The 24833-nt window shown below is 40.1% G+C and overlaps 1 protein-coding gene across 1 annotated transcript in view; it reads left to right on the plus strand.

The window, feature by feature from the left end:
* The first annotated feature begins 1563 nt into the window (after positions 1–1563).
* The window catches only part of SMAD1 (SMAD family member 1), an 82437-nt gene continuing 59167 nt past the window's right edge, over positions 1564–24833 (plus strand). Inside the window, exon 1 of the mRNA XM_071555619.1 lies at positions 1564–1584. The gene's annotated coding sequence lies outside the window, so the exon portion shown is untranslated. The remainder of the gene's footprint in view (positions 1585–24833) is intronic.

The raw sequence follows: 24833 nt of genomic DNA on the forward strand, positions 1-24833 counted from the left end.
TAAATACATCAGTTTCTACTCTGCCCACCCACCTTGTTAAAGAGAAGTGCCTTGAGATATTTACTGGGCCTTAAACAGGTGAGGAATGGATGAGAAGAACAGATGCATCAGCATGAAAAGGAATTAGGAGAAATTTTATTTGACAGTGGTTCTGTCTGTAGTGATGATAATTTCACCATCTACCAGATGGACTGTAAGGAGAACACTGTTTTTCAGTAATGGTACAGGTCAATTGGATTTGGATCTGCTGGATTATGACTATATGAGATGTTCGAACACACCATCTGAGTCTGCATTTTTCAATTTGCTGTTGTGCTCTTTCGGGCAGATGTTGTAAATTAGCTACAAAAGTATTAAAAGGGGGGGGGGCAGAAATCCCTTCTGGTAGCTTTGAGTGTGATGTGGAATCACACAGACTTGATCACACAGACACTGAAACTGATATGACTCAGCAAAGATCCTGAAGTGACTTGAAATGATTTTCTGCTGCCATTTGCCCACTTCTTGGCCTACAGCCTCAGCCACACATCTTATTAGCTTCCCAGAAATCTGTGAAGTATAGAGCTCTGATGCTTTCCCTCAGCCACAAAGAGACATGAGTACTTTAAACATTAGTCTCCTTTAGCACACCAAATATATTCAGCCTAGTGAATCTGAATCAGGAAACTTGTCAATACAGATTTGCAGCACCATGGCAGTTACAGTTAAGAAGTAAAATTTCTGTGATCCTCATAAAGGAACTTGAAGGAAGCCAAAATTTTGCTCTTTGTTAAATAAACTTGACTAATTCACCTGGTAATTCACTAGTGACTTAACAAGTGTTGTGCATCAAATGCATAAAATACTGTTTCCAGTTATGGTAAAACATGCTCACTATTTTAATCAATATTGAAAGTAGTAATTGATAGGATTTTGACTCTATCTGCTGACAGATAAATGTACATGAATAATGTACAGATATGCTTTTGCTACTCTTTCAACTTTCTCCTCAGTTAAGCATAGATCCAAGTAGGTGTACAGAAAGTGGGTTTTGCTGAATTGCTCATATAAGTCTAGTAAGCACAGTCCAAATCATGGGCTTCTGTTCAGCAGCTACATCAGTGCTGCCATATCATTAAGCAATCAAGTTTGAGCTCTGTGGTGCAGTAACACAATTTTGTTTCCAACCTTATACCTTCCAGCACTTGAAGCGTGTGATAGCTGGTGATAATCCGGGATGATCAATCAAATTCCCTTCCTCTCTGTCCTCACAGTAAGCTGCTGGCAGGCTTTCTTGATGGTCTCTTTAAAGGAGAAGAGATGTATTTTTAAAATACCTGTTTTTGAGGGAAAATAGAGCCTGAAACACAAGGAGTCCATGAGCATAAAGCTACTATTTGAAAGCACTTCAACTCACCATCTGTGTCAGTCGCAGAAGTGTGAGAAGAGGCAGACTGCTATGTGTAAGCAAATTCCCTCATCAGAAACCAAATAACAGTGGCTATTTATTTGTCTTACTTTCAGAGGAGTGATGAGGACACAAGTCTCAGCGCTTTTTATAGTAGTGGGTGGAACTGCAGAGCTGCTGCTGCTGAGGCAAGTCCAGTAAGTATCTCTGAAACAATCTCTTATCTCGACAAAGTGTCTCTTAGAGCTGATGTTTCAAGTAAGTTAACACTTTCACACATGAGCACAAGGTAATGTAATTTTTTTTTCTGGCATCAGAGGACAGATTATGTTAGACTAGAGATGTTACTGGAGTCTAGGAGAGTGCTAAGTGCTTTCAGCTTTATAATTCAGGCCTACTGGTTAGGAGAAAGGAGATGCTGGTAGTTCTGCATACTAAATGTGCCACCCTCAAGGATGTCAGTCAAAGATTTTTCCTAAAATTTTGCTTTTTCCTGCTGTATTTGTGACACATCTTCCAGGTGTCCTTAACAAAACAATTTCATACTTTCCCTTCGTGTATGATAATTACTGAGATTTGAGCATGGCTAGAGATGAAGCTTTTTCCTGTATTTGGAGCAGATTGTTCCTTGAGAAAACGACAATATTTGAGCTAACTGGCAAATTGTTGCTTGTAATATTTGTGGCAAACTAAACTATACCAATGTGGGGTACTACATTCAGAATGACAGGACATAGTTTGAAGTTGCTCCGGAGGAGGTTCAGGTTGGACATTAGGAGGAATTTCCTCAAAGAAAGGGTAATTAAACATTGGAATTGACTGCCCACGGAGGTGATGGAGTCACTGTCCCTGGAGGTGTGTAAGAAAAGACTGGGCATGGCACTTAGTGCCATAGTCTAGTTGACATGATGGTGTTCAAAGGTTGGACTTGATCTCAGAGGTCTTTTCCAACCTAATTGATTCTGTGATTCTGTGATTCTTTATTGTATTCTTCTTCTCTGACAGATGACTGTAAAAATACATCTTCAAGGAATTCTGTGATAAAAATAACCATCTTGCAAGTCAGTCTTGAGTAACATGAAGAAACCAAAATCTTACTTAGGTGAATGAGACAAATCCCTGGAATTTGTAACAGAAGGAGCATTCCTGTTAAGCCAGAATTTGCTGCATATATTGAGTCATTCAGAAAAGATGCATACACACACTTTCTTTTATTTTCCTTTTCTTTTATTCTGTTATATACTAAGGGATGCATATTTAGCCATGGAGGCCTAGCTTAGCATTTACAACACGTAGAAAGCAGGTAGTTGGCCCACCAGAATACCTGTGTTAGGTACCCAGACCCTAGGTGGTGTCACTGAAGAACCAGAGCTATTTCTGGACCTAACCAGGTTGACAGTATGAGCGTAACCTGTGCTTTGGTTATGTGATGGGGGAGCATTGGCTCAGCCCCCCATTTTAACACCACTGTTAATGTATCAAGTCTTAGAAAGACCACAAACCCCACACATTTTGGTTAGCAATACTATGTTTTCCATGTGGACTTCTCCATCCACTGAGCTTCTTTGTCTTGTAAACATAATGTCAGCACTGGCAACTAATTTTTAGATGTATCATAGATATAGATGTATGTTATGTATGACTGTAAAACTTACTTTATCTGCCTAGGTACTACAATGTTTGGGGATTTTTCCCCCTACTGAATAGAACAGTATATCATTCTCCAGCTCATCTGCTGTTTATATGCCATCAGTTCTCAGTTTTCCTCAAAGGCACTTCCTTTTCCAGCGCTCTACATGTCAAGAGATACAGGGATAAGTGGAGGTTGAGGAGTTATGTAACTTGCTGTAGCATCTTTTTTCTAGCTCTTCTTCTAGTGGCTTCAACTCCTCCCAAACAATCTATGGATAGTAAATCTTGTAAAAACACTGACACTGCTAGTGTAATTTTTGAAATTTAGAGCAAATGCTCAGCCTTGAGTGGCTTGATGGAGTAGTACACATGGTTTCTTAGTTACTCTTTCCAGTGATCAGTATCCTTTAATAATGTTAATTTTTACATAATTGCTTAACAATATCAATATGTGTACCATGATATAAAGATTTATTACAAAGAGACTGCACTGAGGATATAGAACCATTGACAGGGCTGGGAACGACCAAAAGTACAGAGGACTGTTTCATATTGTGGTGATTTTCTTTATAACCAGAATAGCTAAGAATTTTCTTAAAACAGTACCTAAGTCCTGTAGAGACTAAAATACTACCAAGTGGCTGCGAGAGAGATTTTAGTATAATATATTTTTAGCAATTTCTATTTCTGTGGTTGGATGAAACTGGAAACAAAGTCAGTGGGTTTTTTAATTGTTTAGAATCAGAAGTGCCAAGGTCTCTTATGCCACAAACATGCAGTTTCAAAGAATGTTTATCAGTATGAAAATAGCTGTGTGAGAATGTATGTATATATGAGTTGTGCATGACACAGCTAAATGACTTGACAGCTATTTCTGTCTCAAGACATGTGGTTTTGATACCACTGCTCACTTTCAATAAATGCACAAGTAAGGTTTGGATTATGCTGCAGTTTATTCAGTTCAGTGAAAGGTAAGATGCAAACAGGATTTACATCCATGAAGATTGTATGGTTTGTTTCTCTCCTTTTTAAACAAATTCCCTCACTATCAAGGATGCCAATTCAGAAAACAGTATGAATCCAAGTGTAAAGTTAAGCATTTTAAATCTCATTAGCTCCGGTAAATCCCAGACAGGCTTTTTAAATGATTTGCTGGATAGGAGACAGACTTCTCAGCTACATTAGAATTAATATGCTTTTCACTCTTAGCCTTTCTAAGCAGTTAATCCTATGCAAAATCCACTTTCACTCTTCTGTGGCTTTTTTCTTTGTTTGTTTGTTTGCTTATCAGAATTTCTTGAGGTTATTTTTAATTCATTTATGCATCTAATAATACCAGATATTTGCTTGGGTATCACAGGTTCACCTCACTGCTGAGCTTTGGTTATGTGCCACAGGTAATGGAAAAAATGTAACTATTCTACAGTTTTTAAGTTAAAGCTTAGTACCTCTGAATATGTACCCAAGGACAGAGGAATTTATAGCTAGCTGTTGGATTCATATCTTCTACTACTTTTTTCTCTTTATCTAATTTTTTCAAAACCAATTAAAATAAATATTTATGAAAGAGATGATGGGATTCAAGGCTAACACACTACAGTGACTTTGCAAACTTCTGTAGATATTTCTCCCCATGGACTTTGTACAGACACAGGTGACTCCTCTTAACTGTTGGTAACAGTTGAGATCAGCCTCCCTATTTGCAGATTCACAAAAGACTCCTTATGGCTGTGCAGCTATCTGGCTAGCAAACTTTCATTTGCTGGTTTTAATTCCTTACCTGTCTGTGACCTCCTGGAACCCCCCAGAAACATTTTGAATTCCACAAGTTCCTGCAGTTCTGTGGCTCATCAGCTGAAAATTGTTCTAGGCTCTAGGTCTATTCACAGAACTACTTTAAAAAATTGTCAGGTTAAGTTCTCTGGAAACTCTTTATTGTTTCATACGTGCATAGGCAAAATCATTTTTTAGTATAAAGTGTTAACCAAAGTTTATCAAAATTCAGTGAATTCTTTAGCTGGTTAAAACATAAAGAGAAAAATCTGTGAATATTTTCCAGCTTATTTTCTCTTGGTTTTAATCTACATTTAAAACTAACAGGTTTTAAGAAGGAGTTTTATGTTTTTAAATAAGCTGAAGTAACATTCTGCTAAAATAACTGAAAAGACTTCATACTACTCTAGGTACAGACTTGAGTCTTTGTGCTGGGATTTGAGAGATTTAAGCCATCATCTTCCCACAGGTTTTGAAGCAACCAAGACAGCAATAAAACTGCCTATGGCTCTGAAAATCACACTTCATGCTTGCCAGCCTAGTGTTGTTGGCCAAAATAGCTCTTCATGGTAATTGTGCATATGTGTACTGTCCTCCAAAAGGAATCAATGATTTTGTGGAATAAAAATGTCACAGCAGGGAGTCATTCTGGGCTGACACCACCATTCCAGAATAGTTGTTCCATTTGCCTTCACCCTGTCCTGCAGTGAAGTCCATACTTTGTCCATGTTTTGTTCCTTACCTGATTAAAAGCTTCTTCTTGTATCAACTAGATTTTAAAAGGAAGAGAGATATTAATGGAAGCTCCCAATGACTTTGTGCTAACAACAAATATTAGCTGAAAGGCTAGGTAATTTAAAAACAGTGACATTCTGGCAAGGTGCTACTCTCTTAATCTCCACCATGCAGTGACACTATTTTTTTTCCTACCATGTATCAGTTGTATATAGAATGGGGACCTTAAAGCTTATCTAGTTCCAACCTCTCTGCCACAGACAGGGATGCTACTACAGCAGGTTGCCCAGGGCACCATCCAAGCTGGCCTTGAACAATTTCAGGGATAGGGCATCTGCAACTTCTCTGGGCAGCCTGTTCCAGTGTCTCACCACCCTCTGAGTAAAGCATTTGTTCCTACATCCAATCTAAAACTCCACTCTTAGTTTAAAACCCTTGTCCTATCACTATCTCTTTTGTAAGTCCCTTTTAGGTGCTGAAGGGCCACAGTTAGGTGTCCCCAGAGCCTTCTCTGTGCTCTCCCCCAGCTCTCTCAGCTTGTCTTCATAGAAGAGGTGCTCCAGCCCTGTGATCATCTTTTTAACCTTCCACTGGACTCAGTCCAACAGATCCATGTCCTTCTCATGTTGGAGGCCCCAGAGCTGGACACAGCCTATGACACAAACTCTGGACAGTGATGCTAAACCCAGAGGCTTATGAAGACCCAGGAAGTGATTTAGAACACATATAGAATACCTAAACATAGGAACTACTCCCATGAAGACAAACGAATCCATGTTTGAGCACATTGAGCCAGCAATGTGCCCAGATGGCCAAGAAGGCCAATGGGATCCTGGCCTGTGTTAAAAATAGCATGGTCAGCAGGACCAGGGCAGTGATCCTTCCCCTGTACTCTGTGTTGGTGAGGCCACACCTTGAGTATTGTGTTCAATTCTGGGCCCCTCAGTTCAGGAAAGATATTGAGGTGCTGGAGAGGGTCCAGATAAGAGCAACAAGGCTGGTGAAGGGACTGGAGTGCAAGTCCTGTGGGGAGAGGCTGAGGGAGCTGGGGTTGTTTAGTCTGGAGAAGAGAAGGCTCAGGGGAGACCTTATCCTCTCTACAACTACCTGAAAGGGTGTTGTAGCCAGATGGGGATTGGTCTCTCCTCTCAGGCAACCAACAGTAGGACAAGAGGGCATGGGCTTAAGCTCTGCCAGGGGAGGTTTAGGTTGGATATCAGGAAGAAGTTCTTTACAGAGAGAGTGATCAGGGATTGGAATGGCCTGCCCAGGGAGGTGGTGGATTCTCTGACCCTGGAGGTTTTTAAGGTGAGACTGGACATGGCACTGAGTACCAAGATCTAGAAATCAAAATGGGGTTGGATTAAGGGTTGGACTTGATCTCAGAGGTCTCTTCCAACCCAACTGATTCTATGATTCTATGTAGCCTGTCTTCCATTTTGGAGCAACAATAGCCACTCACAAATGCTTAGGATAAAGACAATAAAATAAGCCAAAAGACAGTAAGCCAATATCTGCTTGTTAATTCTCTAAGCACATTCAGAAGGAGCTGGAAATTCAGCTGACCCTTGCAGCAGTGTACTGTAGCAACGTTGCCCAGTTCAGATGGTAAGTCAGGGTGTGATGTGCCAGTACAAACAGAAGCATCGGGTCCTGGAATTGGAAATGCATTCCAAAACCTGGTGTGACAAGGTAAAAGGGAACACAGTAAGATAAACCTGATTGTTCAAGGTCAAAAACCACGAAAACAATGACTGTGTTTTCTAGGCCAAGTGCTGGAATGAGGTGGTCTGGTGTGGGGTTGTATTCAACTGATTGCTGGGATTAGCTTTCCTGTTGGTTTGCATCTTGTTTTGTTTGACATTGTGTCCAAGAATGTGCAAAATCTGACTGAATTTTGTTTTTCTCATAGTTGAGGCAAAGTCTCGTGGCAATATCCGCAAAGGAGGACCCTGCAAATTCCAAGATGTTTAATAATTCTACACTTCTGCCTTTCCCTGATAGGCATACATACAGAGATATTTCCAGTGTCCTTATCCTTTGTGGATTCCCTTTTTGCATAAAAATTAGTAGGAACCAGATTGCCTTGAGACCTCTGTGCTTTATCAATTCTAGCTGCAGTTGCCTCATGGATGCAGAAGGTATTCAGGTTGGGACAAAGATATTCATAGAGACACTGTGATCCATAATGATTTTGTTTCCATTAGGAGAAAGCAGAAAGAGAAAATTTAGTAGTTATTCTTAAGAAATTCAGTAACTCTTCAGCTTTCCAAAACTCTTAATGATAAAGGAAAGATCTCTTACATATCAATGCAACATTCCTCTCCTTTACCTTCTCCTCAAAGGGCCTTGTCACAAACTAATTACGTGAGCAGAGTGGTTTAGCCTAAACCCAGAATTCCAACATTATGGTAAAACAAAAGGCTCTCAATCTCAGCCTGTGCCTTTAGCTGAGTAACCACAAGGAGGAGAGACACATATTGTTGCTGAAGTGGGAGGTTCCAAAATTCTAGCAAGAAGCTACTCATCTGGAGTTCACTCACTCCATATGCATCCGGTTGATTGCTCTGTTGTACTGGAATCGTGGGAGTCACGGTGGGTCTGCAGCTAACAAAGAGGGTGTGCACATGCTGTGAGTTGTATATAGGGGTGCTGGTGGTGCCTTTCCAGAAGACAAGCTGTCACCAACAGTGGCATGTTTGCTGTATTTGAGAGAAAGGGCTGCTTAGCATGATCTTAAACTGTAATTTGGGGAAGAAAAAGTACAGTCTGGAACACATCTCTAGAACATTGTCAATCCTAGTCTTTTTTTTAGCCATATAGGTATTTTTTCATGTATTATTGATTAGATTATATTGGTCTGCAAACTGGATGTGGAAGCTTTTTTGGTCTGACAGCAAAATCATTAGAACTAACATCACAGCTATTATGTTTGCTAGTCATCAGAGTAGGAAGATAAAGTATGAGCTGGAAGCAAAGGCTAGCATTTTGTAGATTCCTATCCTCTCCAGTTTGTGAGGCCTGGAAGATGAAAGATATTTTAAAATATTTCTTGTCTTTCTCCTTATGAAGAGTGCCTGGAATTTAAGGCATGATTACAAAAAATGAATCACTGAGGTGGAAGACTGGTCACAAATTTTTCTGGGATTTAATAGCTTTTTTCTGGTTCACTGTCATAAACTTAGTTCTGGATAAAAACATAGCTGTATGCCACAGGATTTGCTGGGAAGGCAATCTGTGATGCCATCAACCAGAGCATGAGGCTATGGCAAAGCTCCCTCAGAGGTAGGAAGGATCATCTCAGTAACATGAGATGCAGTTTGATGAGGCAGAGCAGACAGCACTGATAGTAACTACCTGGCTGACCTATGTAATATATACATTCAAAGGACCTAAAACTGTATTACATGTGGTATTACAGTATTACTGATTACAAGATTTTCTTTTTCCAAACAGTTTTACAGGATAGGAAAGCTGGATCTTCTCCTACTATGGAAAAATAATTAAGATTTCAGAACCTGGTTTATGCAGCAGTGCTGGCAAATTTTATAGGCACTACACCTTTGGACGATTTACGATGAAAGTGAAAAGTGCTTCCTTCTGGCAACAGGGGAAATACTTGCAATACTGAGTCTTTATTCTGAAACCAGGTATAAACAGATATATTAGGAACAGCTCATAGTTTGTGCTGTGCAGGCTCCCTTTTGCAGGCAGGTATCTTTTTTCTCAGTCTGTACAACTCTTCCCTGTGGGCTCTCTGACCAGCTCCACATTGCTGCTCAACCCACTACAGGCTGCTCACAGCTGAAATTCAGCAGTAGGATTTTCCTAAACCAGCATATCTGCAGGCACTATATGTGTATTGGCCACCATCTTGTTCTCTGGGTCCTTGTTGCCATCAGTGTTCTTGCTGTTGCTGTATCTCTGCTTGTCTGACTGCTTCTGCAAAAGATGCTCTTTAATTGTGGTGGCAGCTAATTGTTGGAAATTTGATAGCCAAACACTGAGATGCCAAAACAAAACAGGCATGTTTGAAAATTGAAGGTCTCCATCCTAACCCCATGACAGTGTCTTAGCATTGGTGTAATAGTGAAAGGTTGCTGAAAGCCCTAGAGCTTTGTTACTGGACATGTTTCCTTGTCTCTTGCATTCCTTTAAAATGCTGTTGATAATTTTCTGCCAGTCACTTGAGGAAGGGTTTTTCTCATTAGCAAGGCAACTATATGTGTAATCTGGCCTGATTTACTAGAGAAGATACACTGCAACATGGAGCTGAAGCTGCTCCACTCCTAGCATGACTCAGAAGCAGCAGCATGCATGGTACTACTAATGTCAAATCAAAACTACATGCAGAGGCAGCACTAGAGGGGTTTTCGGCCTGTTTCAAAACAGTTGTGGTCAAATGGGAGAGAAGGGGTATAGCAGAGAAATCAGCTTTCACATCTAAAGCAACAGCTGAAGATTACATACCAGTACATGCTGTGGAACTGGAAGTACTGAAGGTACAGGAATGCATTAGTGTTGTGGACAGTATCAACTATAAATCTTAATTGTCTGTGGCAGTTAATAATCCAGAATTCAGCTCAATATGTAGGTAGCTTTTCTTCACCTTTCACTGCTGTTAGCTCAGGCCCTGACTTGTTTGGAGAATTGTCATCTGAAAATATTATTTATGCCAGCAATTATGCCAAACTGTTCTGTCAGTAGAGTGGATCAAGTCGTCAAAATGATGCACCATTTACAAAGTGCTTAGTTTCTCATTTGCTTACTACAGCATATGAATAAACATCAAGCCGTGGTCTACACTGAAGGAAAACTTTCCCACAAATTATTAACTCTTCTAACCTATATTTGGGAAAGAGATTTGAAAATCGTTGCTGGTGTGTAGTTTCAGCTCTGGAGACACATTGCACTTGGAAAGCGTTTATCATGTTGGGAGACCCTCCTTCTCTCTATTTGTTTCCATTTCAGGATACTAATGTCTCTCAGGCTTTGCTTAACAAAGGGGTTCCCTTTCAACAGCACTGTGGGAAAAACACAACTCCATTTGAATACTGTCTGTATGACAGCTTCCTCAGGCTCTACAGCTGACAGCTATCCTGATTAAGAGTTACACGTTCAAAAAACATCTCACAGTAGGAAAGGCCCTGCTGACTTTTATTAAAGTTACTCACATGATGACTACAAAATCAACAGTTGTTTTTCCCGTATAAAGACTTGTTTGAGAAAAGATCTTCAGGAAGATTTGTTTAAATACAAACCGGGTATTGGATTTTTTTTTTTAAGAAGCAACTACTCGATTCACACTAGAACAAAGACAGAATCATTCATTCAAGGATTTCTTTTTTTTTTCCTTTCAGTAGAACATTAGGTAGATTAGCAATACAAAAGCATTCATAGCTCAAGGTCCTTTCTGCCTGTTCTGCTTTTAAACAAACCCATTTCTGAGTTTTCCCTTCGGACCTTTTTCCCTAGACTGATTAGCCAATGTTTGTTGTCTGTAGTTTTGTAATTTCCACTTCTTGAGAGAAATGTAAATTAAGGAAACTTTATTATCTTGGAGCTTTGTATTTCTGTGGAAAAAAAAAAGCAAAAGGTTTACTGTTAAGGCTATGTGTGAAAAGTCACCTTCTCATATGCAAAATGCTCAGCCCTCTGTCTTTGTTTTGATGTGGGCGTGGATTAAGCGTTTAACAAGTGTTGGTAAAGTTCACACTACTTAATGCTTTTGTGAAGTCTTGCTTAAATACAAACTTTCTGAAATAAAATGTAATGCAAGACTTCTCAATAAACAAACATATTTTAATTCCTTCTTTAACTCATTGATACTCACCTGGGAGCCTTTGCTCAGTTTAAATACTGTCTACATCAAAAAGGATTCATGTCTTTTATATGTTCAAGCTTGAGTGTTTTTCCCATCCCTAACACTTGTTCTAATAAAAGACATTACCTCTTCCTGCAAATCTTGCTTTATTATATTGCAAAGTGTAGCAGAAACAGATGGAATTCAAGAGGCTGTTATGGAGAGATTTCTGAATGACAGACCAAAAAGTTCAATTTTTTTTTAGAGAAGGAGCCAAATACCCAACAGAGATATTAAAAAAAAAAATAGAAAAAAAAAGAGAAAATTAAACACCCCTGATCACCTCCCTGGCACTCTCAGAATGTCAGAACAAAGCTTTTGCAACTAAATTGAAGAGCAAAAATACAAATAGGAAAAGGAAATTATTTTTTTCCACCTTCTATGTCTTTACTTCTACATCTCCTGCCGTTATTGCCTATTAGCTTCTGGTCTCTATTGCAAGAACAGGTTAATATTAATCTTTTTGCAAGGAATTTTCAAAGACATCAGGTTTGATTTTACCAATCAATACAGCTTTCCAATTGAGTACTGATTTTTCTGTCAGCTGCTCCCTATCATTTTCACGGGGCCTGTGGATAGGAGCAGCTTATATTGTTCAACAGTGATCACTTCAGAAGCTGGCTGAGAGAGGCATGGAGGTGCCATCACCAATGGCATCTGCTGCGAGCAGGTTTATGTGTGTGCTTGGTTATTTTTCTATGGGTTTTGTATCATGTAATGAGTGGCAAAAGAAGGAAAGAAGCAATTGGGTTTGCCCTTTCAGAAAACACTGAATTAGCAAAAAAAAAAAAAAAAATTTTGTATGTGATTGCTCTGGAGATACATCTAACAAGGGCATTGCAAATGTAATTCTACATAGATACTTCACACTAAGCTGTACTGATGCCTGACAAGTTCTTTGCTGTGATCTGTTTTCATTGCACCAGTTTATAGCCTGGTCACCAGACTAAGCTTTGTGGTAACTGTATTTCTACTGCATTAAAAATTCTGTTTGTGTTAATTTTACCTTGATTTAGTGCAGCAGCACACAGCATTCTCTTTGAAATATAAGGGATTAATTGCTTTACCAGGAAACCTCTGTGATTGAAAAATCCCAGGAGAAAGGTTGACTTCGATTTCTTTACCAGTCAGATTAAAGTAACTTCCTATATCTGCATGGTTACATCATTCTTACACAGTCAGGTCATCATGATTTGCAATTAGAACATGTTTTTGGGACCCAGAAAGGTCTTATTTTCCAACCCCACTTTGCAACTGATTTAATGAATAATTGTGGGCAAATCATTTCATCTTTCCACTTCAGTTTCTGCGTTTATAAACAGGACTAACATCTGATAAGGTTGTGTGTGAGTTTTGGTTAATTTAGGAAGGCAAGCACAATGCCCCTTATGTTAAAAAATGGTTGATATTTGTCTGGTAGATATTACATACAATATCATGATATACTGTGAACATTTTAGAATGTCACTAGGCAGACTTGGAAATACATTCAGAACTATAATAGTAAGGAGTTGACAATTTTGCTGTAGGGTCCTTTTTGTCTTTAATAGAAAGGAGAGCTGAGCTTGTGTCGCAGGTTTGGCAGCTCAACCCACGAAAGCTTGTCTTACTCACACTTTTGATATCAATATGACTGTTGTGTTGCATTCATAGAATAAGAGTTGTGAATTGTTTTGGTTGGGGTTTTTTGTGATTTCTAGCAATGCTAGTGGCAGTCATGGGGTGAAAAATATTTTAAATAGGTCTGGAAAAATAGGGGTATATACTATTCATTTTGTCTTACACAGATTTTTTTAAGTTAATATCCATAATTTCTAAGAAGAAATATATGCCTTAGTTCTTTGCTTTAAGAGTAGATTTATAGAGGAAATGGGAATAGTCTGTTCAGGTTTTTCATGTTCACCATGCTACACCTATCTGCCTAATTGCATACCACAGCATCCAAACTGTAGAACTCTTTGGAAAAAAAAACCAAAACAAACAACAAACTTCTCCTTACAACTAGCTTATCCTGAGGCATTTAAAACGTATCTTGCAGAGCCCAGTAAAGCAAACACTTCAACTATTTAGTAGTTATCATGAGTAATTAACTGTTAACAGTGTTCTCAGGAAAAGCCTGACATTTTGTTAATGTTCTACAGGAACATATAAATATACCAAGGGAGAAGTTTGTTGTGAGCATCACAAAGATAGCCAACACACAAGAACTAGAGTATATTGTAATGTGGGAGCAAAGGAAGGAAGATTAATTACCGATGCGTTTCCTGGCATTCACCTTTATAGTCTCAAATCTTGTGGTAGCATCTCTCCAAACTGTGAAGAAATACAGGGGTCTGATTCGCTTAAATTGAGTGAGTTTGTAGCAAAGATATGTTCAGTAGGTAGAATTTATTGTTTAAAGGAGTATTTCTCTTCAGTTTTTAGAAACAATTGTCTTTTCCAGGTGGGTGATTTCCATTGGACTTACCCAGCACAGAATTATTTTGCTATCTTAGTGAAAACCCTGCAGTACCTCAAAGTAATATTCCCATTTCATTTTCCTGATTCTGACTTAGGGCTTTTTAAAAAGGAGATTCTTCTGCTAAGTAAAGGGAAATGATTATAACAAAGTGATAGCAAATCTCGTGGACATCTTTTAAGTGCCAGGCCACTGTCTGGCTAAGGGCAACAATGCATATTCCCAGCAGGACATTGATCCTGTGTGTATTTCAGTCTTGCACTTCTGTTGGGTGAGGGTGTCACCTCCCCACGGAGGTCTGCCTAATATTTGAAGAAGCTTTAAAGCGGGAGAGAAAATAATATACGTGTCCTGGGAGAGGAGGAAAGAGAAGTGGGGAAAAAAGAAGAGGGAAAGGCAACTGACTGAAGAGTGTGTGAATGACAGTCGACAGCATAGTAAGTTAAAATTGGGGTATAACATTGCTTACAGAATAAAACCTTTGCTTTCAAGAGGCTGGAGTCAGAGAAAATGGTGAGAAACATTAAATATGAGTTTAAAGTTGTCAACATGATGCTGGCAGGTGCTCATGTTGGACAGGGTGGGAAGGAGTGGCTCCCCAGACAAGGATGCAGGAAGGCCACAAATATTCTGTCCAGCCTTTGTCTTTTCCCTGCTCATTTTCGCTCTTTCATTCTCCAACTCCCTACCCCTTACCCAAAAATTTCCCTTCCTGGCTGTTTCGTGAAAAGTGTGGTGTTCCTACCAGTCCTCTCAGAGTGGTTAGACAGGAGATGAATGGGAAGAAGCTGAGGCTGAGCAGCCTTTAGCACACACAAAACCCTACCTTCTCCTCTATGCTCTTCCCTCCCCTGGCCCAGGGTGAGCCAAGCTGCTGCCATGGTGCTGGAGGCCTGGTGGGGCTTCCTTGTGTGCCAGAGCACAGGCTCTGGTTTGGATGTGCAGCTGTGGAAGGCAGCTGTGAAGGGCAAGGCTGTAGGGCAAGAGCCAGTTGTCTCAGGAGGTGCCTTAGCAGGCAGAAGATGCAGGTATTAGGGAAATGAGGGGAAGACCCCGGAGGCAGTGCTTTGATGAGGCTTGGGGAGTGCAGAGAACCAGCCAGAGGTGCTGGGGCCCCTGCTGTTACATGGGCAGCAGGATTTGAAGAGCTTTGCCCTGATGAAGCCTGCACATATTTTGCCATATATTTTTTCATGCAAAGACTTGGGGCAGGGAGAACAAAAAGTGTGCACTGTTTCACTGGAAGAACTGGAACACCTGGACTGGGGCAGGCAAGAAAGGAGGTACGAATAAACAGGAATGGAACAAAGGAGGATGACAAAAGCAATGAAAATGTGAACAATACTTTAAAAACACAAATAGGAGTTGAAAACTTCCCAAAGCTGAACTGCTTGCTATTTAAAGGTTGTATCAACCTTGAACTTCTGTATTTTCTTTTGCCTCAGCAGCAGGCAAAGACTGTTTTGGGAAGCAAGGCTGGAGGTGAAGAAACCAATGGTCCATAGGTACCTTAACTGAAAAGTGACATATCTCTCTGGCTAGCTAGGGAGGGAAGAACCAATTTTCTGTGGTTTTGTCTCCCCAAAAGTTATGTTTGGTCATCTTAAAGTACTTTGGCATAAAACCTTTCATGTAAGCAATGCATCACTGTGATCTGCTGTCAACTCTAGTGATAGCTTTGTCTTGATTGCAAGGTTGTCTGTTTGTGATATGAAGTGGTTAGGAAACACATCCCCACTCTTATGAGGCAGCTCAGTGAACAAATGCAGCTTTTTGGAATACCTGACAATCCCTGCATTCGTGTTCTTTAAAACATATCATATGTCCCACCTGCCTCAGTGGGCTAATGTGGTGTGGGAGTTAAGAGTCAGTGACAGGAGCAGAGAAACACTTTATGCCAGTGTTTCTACTAAGTCCACGTAGTTCTGTGAATCAGTATCATTTAGGATCCTAAATTACTCTTCTACAGTGACTAGATTAAAGTATTTGCAAGTTCCTCAAAATCTTTCCTTCTTACTGTATTTTCAAATTGCTTTTCCCACTATCACTGATCACGTTTTAATACCATCTTTCTCATTGACTGTGCCTTGTCAGTATCAGAAATTTAGACCATGTTAGAGTTCATTTTCCAACAAATAATAAAACACCCACTCTATTATTGAACTGAAGGCAAAACTAGTTTTGGACAGGTGATATAAAGGAAAGGGAAAATCTTAAATCTTAATGGGCTCTGCACAGTAGAAAGACAATTGTTAAAAACTAACTTCACACTTCCATCACTCTCAAACATAACGCGTGTTCTGCCCCCATCTTTGAAGTATTTCTGTTATATGTTGCATGATGTTACCTTCTTTGTTCAGACCACTTGCCCAGTAAAAGAATAGATACCTCCTCTTTTTTAACCTGGATCCCTTTTCTCCTAGATTAGTGATTTGAACTGGCTCAGAAAACGGGTCTGACAAGATCTGAGGAAGCAGCAGGTGAACAGAGCTGTCATGCTGCTGGCAGAAGAGCAGGGAGTCTAGATGAGCAGCAGCCGTGAGCTGTGAACTGCATTTCTGCAAAGATAATGAATATTTTTGGAAGGTTTAACAAAGCAAAGCTGTTCTGACAGCAGTGGAGTCAACAGGTGAGTTGACTGCTCTATTTTGAGACACACTCCCAAATTGAACCCTATTGGTTCATTGGGGAATGAAAAGGCAGTAGTAGGTTGTGTTGCTACTTTGCTTCCCTGGGCATCTGGATTTGTCTTGAATATGTCTTGAGTTGCACTGAACTTCTTACTTGGGAAACACGGGAATCAATGTAACTCCAAATATCATTTAACTGTGGCACCAAAATGAGACATTGCTCACAGTTAATTGAGCAGATTTGTGACTTTATCTGCTCCCTACTGTTGAAATAGTTAACGGTGTTGACATGTAAATTATCTTTACTGTTTGTTTAATAAAGAGCAGAAATTGTGTCTCCCAAACAAGTATAGTCCACCCAAGGAACCATTACACAAATACCCCAGGACTTGCTCCCAGCTACTTGGTTGGTTAATTATGTGCCCCACCTCTTCCTTATCAGACCAGGAAACCTATTTCATCATCAGCAAAACTATCACAGACACAACATAGCCAGCAGCATTTATAAGATAACTGCAATGCCTTCACCTAACATACACTGCCAAAACATTGTTGACCAACTCATTCTCAGAGTGCAGCAGCTGTCACAGCCTCTGGACAGATCAGTGCCACCTCCCGCTGTGCAGGTTTCACCAGGCTGGAGCATTTGGATGTGGCAGAATTGCCATTTCCTCAGTTCACACACTTCCCATCGTACCTGTCAGCCCAGCGACCCTGGTGATCAAAAATAGCAACAGGAATGGGAAAAAACCTCTGACACCATTTGCAGCTTCTGCATCCAACTACCTACCTTTGGGCTCCTCTGATGCTTCTGGAGCCAGTTTAACTGGTTTGGATCTGGCATGGTCTGCTCTGCCAAAGCCAATAATGCCTGGAGCAACCAGGACAGCCTGTTGTGCCTGTTGGTAATGAAGAAGGTGCTTTACTCTTGCTCAGTAGCTTTTCTGTTCTATGCTGGATGATCTTTCTAAGAAGACGACTACAGATTTGGATGCCATTGATTGTTTTGTGACTGTTTGGGTGAGTTCTGGAACTGTTTTCAACTTTGACTTGCTTAAAAATACAAAATGTTTGCATACGTAACAAAGTGGAAGAGAGTTTCTGTTTCTTAGACCTACCTGCTATTATAGACTTCAAAACAGAAATCAAATTGCCTGTCTTCTGGCAGAATGCAGGAAGAAGTTCAAGAATGGGAATATGCCACAGAGGAACTGAAAGGAGCAGTGGAGACCTCTGTAAGCAAAATGTCTACAAATAACTGTTTAACTATGGCCTTAGTCACATCAGCATATCACACTATCTGTGTACCTTTGCTGTGAACCAGAGAAGGGAATTAAGTGCCTTTAGTGCCTTTCTTTCCCAGACTATGTTGCAACTTGATTAGGTCCTTTATTCCCATTCTCAGCACAGCTGTGCACAGTGGTGCAGGGAAAGGGTGCTGGAAGTGAAATGCGGCCAGTTAAACTGTGTAGTGCAGGGGGAAATCATGGTGTTTAGCTACACAATAAGCCAGTATTACCGCTGAAACTACAGCCCGAGGCACTCCCTCCCCCCCAAAAGAAAAGGGGGCAGCTGGAATATTTTTATTGTGCCCGAGTTTGGTTATCCACTTTGCAGCATACCCCCACAAAGTGGCAAAGCTGAAGGAACCGGATGCAGCAGCTCGAGGTCAGGACAAACAGGAGGGCGATGCTGGGAGTTCCTGCAGCCTCAGTGTCTGCACGGGGAACCACAGCCTTGGGACCTCTGGCAAGCTGATGAAGTAATTTATGTGAGGGCTTGGACAGTAACTCAACACAAATGAAGTTGTAGGTGTAATGATGTTTTGAATCAAAACAAACTAGTTCAAAATTTAAATCAATAGCAAGTGCTTAAAGCTATCATTCAGGAGAGAACTACTACTGGCATAATGGTCCACAGTTTTGAAATGCAGATCAGTAAATTTCTCTAAAGACCATTCGTTGGGCTTCCTGTGAAATTATATGTGGCTCCTGAGATAGGGCTGTAATGCAAAATGTTTATCAGCATGTTCTTAACTGTAGGTCTGTGAAGTCTTGTTTACCTGCATGACTGAAATGAGACAGAGAATGTTGTTTCACAACACTTTCAGCTGACATGAGCCAGCACTGCTGCCCAAAACAGTGCTAGAGTGAAGTTAGGCCAGCTGGGCCAAACTAACAGGTCATTGCTGCTGAAAGGGGGTAGTTTTTCTGTCCTCCTCCTCAGCCAGTCTCCCTGCTGCTGGCCATGCACTCCTTACACTTCTGTTTTCCCTGGCTCTGTGTTCCTCTCATCCTTCAGGGAACCATTCCAACTCTGTGCAGTTAATATGACAGCAGTGGTCCTACAGTTTAATGAAATGAGCTGGCTCACTGCAAGGTCACTTGGCCTTCAGGGCTGCAGAAGGAAGAAGGACCTGCTCCACAGCTGCAGACAGGTGTAGAGGAGGGGGAAGGAGGGTGTGGGACTGATGTTTTTGGCAGCAGCAAGCTATTAAATTGGCTTGGCTGCATTAGTAGCTTCAAGCAGAGCTAACCCTGCTGCAGTCCCACATAGCTCTTGTTTTTTTGCTTCCCCACCACCTCCCTCCTTGTGCCAGCAGCAGCATTTGCCCAGCCAGCTGATGAACTGCACCAGGCACCAAAGCCAAACCAACAAACCATTGCTCAGCCCTAACCAAGAGCAGCTGTACTGATGGGAGGCAAGGGGGCAGGAGGAGCAGGGTATGGGATTGCAGGGAAAAGACTGGGGGGTTTTATTCCAGCAGCAGAGGCTGCTTAAGGTGTTAGTGAAAGTACATCCCTGCAGGCCTGCTGCTGTGGTTAAGCCCTAGAAAATGAGACAGACCAAGTTTCCAGAGCACATTTGCATGAAGCTCAGAGGGTAAAGGCAGTGGATTCCTCTGTTTTCCATTTTGTTCTCTTAACTTTTTCCAAAGAGTAACTTGACCCACTTATCCATCTTGGGCAATGCCAGATTTCTCCTCCTATTAAAATCGCCCTGTGATTTAGTAAGGAGTGCATAAATGCATCACCTTGTCAAAGAAGTGGAAAAAAATACCCTGGCTTTCACTTTTTGAAAAACATCTGACCTGATTGTTTGCTAGATATTTGTTTTAGAACATAATAACTGTTATTACTGCTGAGACAAACACAACACAATGCCAAAAGCTAAACTGGATTCACTGCCGATTCTGCATTTTTGAGTTCCAGTTACCCAGGCTGTCTGTTTTCAGTTCCAAATCATCACAAAACAACCAGATTTAACTTCTCAAGAAATGCTGGATTTACTTGAAAGAACTTTGTAGATATTAAGAGGTTGTTGGATGTGTTTTAGTGTTGGCTGTAATGGATGAAGTTTAAAAGCTTGAATTTTAGATTGCACAAGACTAAGGAGAGTAGAGCCAAAAATGGAAAAGCTGGACTGATGATGTGAATGTAGCCCAGATCAGCTGCAGAGCTGAACACACAATCACACTTTTGCCTGAAAATAGCCCCAGTAAGCTGCCCCACAGAGTGGTCATTATGTGACTGAGGAGGCAGCAGAGGGGAATAATGAGGTGGTGGGGTTGGAGGAGGAATGAGATAACAGTTGGATAACCCTGGAGGAAACATCTGTATGGGTATAACCTGCAGAGATGTCCTGGTAGGCTGCACCAAACATGTTCAGAGAAACCTCGCACCAGCCCCAGCCTTGTTTGCACATATTTAGGATAACTACTGTCCTCTTTATAACTTGGGGAAAAAAAACCCACTTTGTCAATTACAACATCTTTACTGCATTTCATGCACATTTTTGCACACTTACGAAGCTCTTTATTTGTTTGATGCCTATTTTTAGCTGACTGTTACTGGCCATGTATACTGTTTTGATGTGCAGGTATGGTTTTTCTATCATACCTATCCTTGGATGTGAAAATAAATGGAGATTCTGCCACAATTCCTGCAGGACACTGAAATTTGCTTTCTCTGTACATGTAGACAAAAGCAGCTTCGGTGTTCATGGGGGGAAAAGAAGAGTCAAGGAAAATGATGAAAAAAATTAACTTTAAAATCTGAATTCACTTTAAACTTGTAAGTTGTTTTTGTTTGTTTGGGGTTTTTTTAATGCTGTAATTACACTTCTGCATTCCCTTGCTCCAAGTAATGTACTCCATTAATTGAATGTGTGTGTTTTCAAATTAACCCTTGGCATCACAGACTAGATGAGTTCAGGGTAATTTAAAGATGTATTTTATGAGAGACAGAGCTATAGATACCTCCAAATAACATGCAAAAAATTATTATAAGTCAGTCAAAGCCTGGGGCAAGTAAGCCCAAATCCAAAATATTAATTCCATGAGCATTTCATTTAGTGTGAACTTGAGCCAGGTTGGCCATGTACACAGACTTTTAGCATGTTATAAAATGCTTCTAGGAACAGACCATCTTTGCAAAAAGTCCTCTATCTTATAAGAAGCAAGAAGAGAAGAACTTTTTCACTAAAGAAAGAAAGATCAAGAGATAGGCCCGTATTACCACAGTGCTAATGATAATGATGAACATCATATACTTCATGGTATTAGAGCTATTTAACAAGTACATCCTTCAAAGCAGCATCTCTTTTTTCAGTTGTCTAAACCAACTTTGCTGCTGCTGCCCTTCTTTTGCACTAGTGCTGACATTTTTCTGAGCTGCTCCATTATGCTTATCCAACACAAAGTAAATTCAATAGTTTTCTGCCACATGAGGAGTACCACTCTTACACTTAACACCTGTTACCACTACTTTTGCTTAGCTTGTGTCTACAATCCCCTTCTTTATTCTTTTTTCGATAAGAAAACATTGTTTGGGCAAGGAGAAATGGTTTTAAACTAAAAGAAGAGAGATTTAGATTAGATGTTAGAAAGAAATTCTTTACTTAGGGGGTGGTGAGGCACTGGAACAGGTTGCCCAGAGCAGCTGAGGATGCCTTATTCCTGGAAGTGTTCAAGGTCATGTTGGGTGGACCCCTGAGCACCCTGGTCTAGTGGGTGGCATCCCTTCCCATGGCAGGGGTGTGGGAACTCACTGATCTTTAAGGTCCCTTCCAACCCAAGCCTTTCTGTGATTCTGTGATTTCTGTAAGGTACAAATTATACCGGTGGCTCTCCAGAGGAAATCACATGGAATTTCTTCATCTTGCCTAATGACTATAAATTAACATTGATTTTTTTTTTATCTCTGTGCATGCATGTTTGTTTGATATTGGTTATGTATTTATGGCTTTTTTCCTTAAACCACTTAATACATTCAATTTGCATCAATTTGCACTGCCCATTTGAAATTTCACTTTTTTCCCCCTAAGCTAAAATGTAGTTTGATACTGCTATAAAGATAAAAAAAATACAATTTTTTAATGAATTAAAAGTTCCACTGTACAAAATGAGAGCAAAAGTAACTGCATTTTGATTTGGTTGACCTTTTTTATTCAAGCTCACAGCATAATTTAAGAACAACTCCCTAATTTTATAAGCATGGGGCAATAACATAAAAATATCCCACTGACACCTGAAAATGTAGAACTATATTATTCAAGACTGTTATACTTTAGGGATTTTAGTACTTTGTGTCATGCTGAAATAAAGGCATATGTAATTTCATCACCTTGTCATTCAGACTGGACTGTGACATAACCTGAGATGATGCAGGCAGGGAAAATACAACATACCAGTCATTTCACTAACTCACATGCAACATGCTGAAAAATGCTCTTACTCCCTCTGAATAACCCTGTCATACCTATTTCTGCTAAGGCTTCACAGTTCAGTCTTTGGAAGTCGCCAGTGGTGTTGAAAATGATGAAGAATGATGAAAATACTGTATGAGCTAAACTGTGAATCTCTCTGTCCTCTCTCAATTCATTCCCACTGTTGCTTTCCCTCACACATGGTGTTGTAAGGCAATTAATATAAATTGAGATTATTCATTTTGCTCATCCCAGAAGTATGAGGTTTCATGTATGTGTGCCAAATTTATTGTCTCATATACTGTAGTGCTGTTTATCCATGTTTGGAAGTTTTCAGAGAGCTCATCAGAGGAAAATAGATACACTTTTTCCACTGCACAGTGGAGCAGAAACAATGTAAGTTCAATATTATACCTGTGTCCCATTATAATATCTTTGTTAGTTTAAAGACTCTGAGTCCCTCTGGGAGCGACACGAATCCATATGATGTCCCTTTGTGCTGGATTTTTGTGTTTCTATCTCTGATTTAGTAGACAGATGTGAAAAAGCACATGATGCCAGATAACTGTCTAGTAAGCACACAGCTGCAGATGTTGCAGAGAGCAAGTTGTTCTGGCTGAGGTCAATATTAATTTATGCTCAAAACTTTCCTTCCAGACACACCACTTTTTGATGGTATAATATATCTTACTGTTACTTTGCACTGATCCCTCCCATATTGATGAAACTGTTTCCCCATCTGTGGCCTCTTCTAGCATAAAGTTGCTTTTCCTGGGCAAGGAGAGTAGTCTTAATTCATAGACAAAAGAAAGAGTAGGTTAAAAAACTCCTAAGAGAGCAGAATTTCAAGGCTGTATGATATGTTATATCTATGAGAGTTTGCAAAAACTGTTTCTTCTCTACTTTCATCTTGTTATTTCTGCTCAGAAGAGCAAAACAAGCAACAGAAAAAAGCTCTAGATTTCTTTTGTCACTGGCCAAATTCGGAATGTTCATGTTTCTTTTTCTCTTGCCTTTGATCTGTCTAAAACTCTTACCAAATTCCCATTGTGCTATGACCCCAGGTTTGGCAGAACCACAGGTTGGACTCCCTATAATATAAACAGATAGTACAAAATGAAAGAGCTGCTTCACAGTCAATTGGCATTAGCTAGTGGTCATTCACAGTAGGGTAACATGGTTGCCTAATGCTTTAAAATTTGAGGTGAGCTGGGTAACCATACAGTTTTAAAAGCTATTTTTAAACTATAAACTGATTTCATTTAGCTTGGACAACTGCCCTTCCCTTAAAGGAGAACGTTAGCTTTATTTTTTTTAAAGTATATTTTAAAAGATTCTAGATTAGTGAAGGTCATTCAAAAGTCTTAAAGTCTCTTCTGGCATCCTTCTGAGTTTAACAGGAGTCTTTCCTCTTCTGTCAAACATCACTTGGTGTTGAAAAAGAACAGGCAGCCTGCCTGCATCTGCACAAAATATGTTGTTTAGCTGTACCTGCGAAAGATTGCCCCACATACACAATTGTTCAATTAATCTGTCAATTAGGACAGTAACCCAGCAAATGATCTTACTGACTCTGGAAGTAAAGCAAGAGGAATTCCTTTGGAAAGGAATTGATTCAAGATTGGAAAAGAGTTGCGAAAGAAATGTTATAAACTATTGAAGCAGGCTAAGAATGGTACCAGCACTACAGTTCTCCTTGGTATTATTACACAGAAATGAAATACGCCTTGAGAAAAATACCTGTCTGTGTACCATATGTCCTAACTCTTTCCTCATATGGCACAGAAATACCATACAATGGTTTTAAACTAAAAGAGGGTAGGTCCAGACTAGAGATGAGGAAGATACTTTTTATGATGGGGGTGGTGAAACTCTGGAACACGTTGCTTGGAGAGGTGGTGAATGCCCCATCCCTGGAAACATTCATGGTCAGGTGGGGTGGGGCTCTGAGAAACCTGAGTTGAAGATGTTCCTAACCACTGGGGAATGGGAGGTTGGACCAGGGACCTTAAAAGGTCCCTTCCAACCCAAACCATTCTGTGATTCCATGATTCTATGACTTGTGTCACAATGCTCAGTATTGTGGTGTTCATGTCTGGTTTTTGGAAGTTGCCATTTTATTTCTGGTGCTTACCAATTTTGCCTGCAGGTTTTCCTCCATGTGCACAAAGGTTCAGTGTTTGCATTTAAGGCAGAACAAGAGGATTTTTTTTCTTCCTTGTAGCCACTTGCAATGGAAATGAAAAGAAAAAGTTAAAGGAAAAATATATGGTCTTGGGAAAAAAAAAGGTCTTGTTTTTGCAAAATTCAGATCTGGGGGGAAAATATGAGCAGACTATTATTGTTTATAATTCAATGAGTCTGCTTATCTTGGTTTGGGGTCATCAGTACACAACACACAATACCAAAGTATTTACTTTTTTGAAATTAAAAATTTTACCCCTGAGAAGGCCCTAAGTTATCTTAAAAAAAGATAGCATAATTCTAAAACTGAGACATCCATCAGTCCTAAAGGATCTGATCTCTATAAAATTCACTGGAATAATTCCCATCAATTTTCACTGAAATAGATCCAGGTCTTAAGAAACTTCTGCTAGCTCAACTTTTACACTTTCTCTTGATTGAAAGCTGTCATGTGGTGTTGAGCAA

Source organism: Pithys albifrons, chromosome 5 (assembly GCF_047495875.1).
Source record: "Pithys albifrons albifrons isolate INPA30051 chromosome 5, PitAlb_v1, whole genome shotgun sequence".
NCBI lineage: Eukaryota > Metazoa > Chordata > Aves > Passeriformes > Thamnophilidae > Pithys > Pithys albifrons.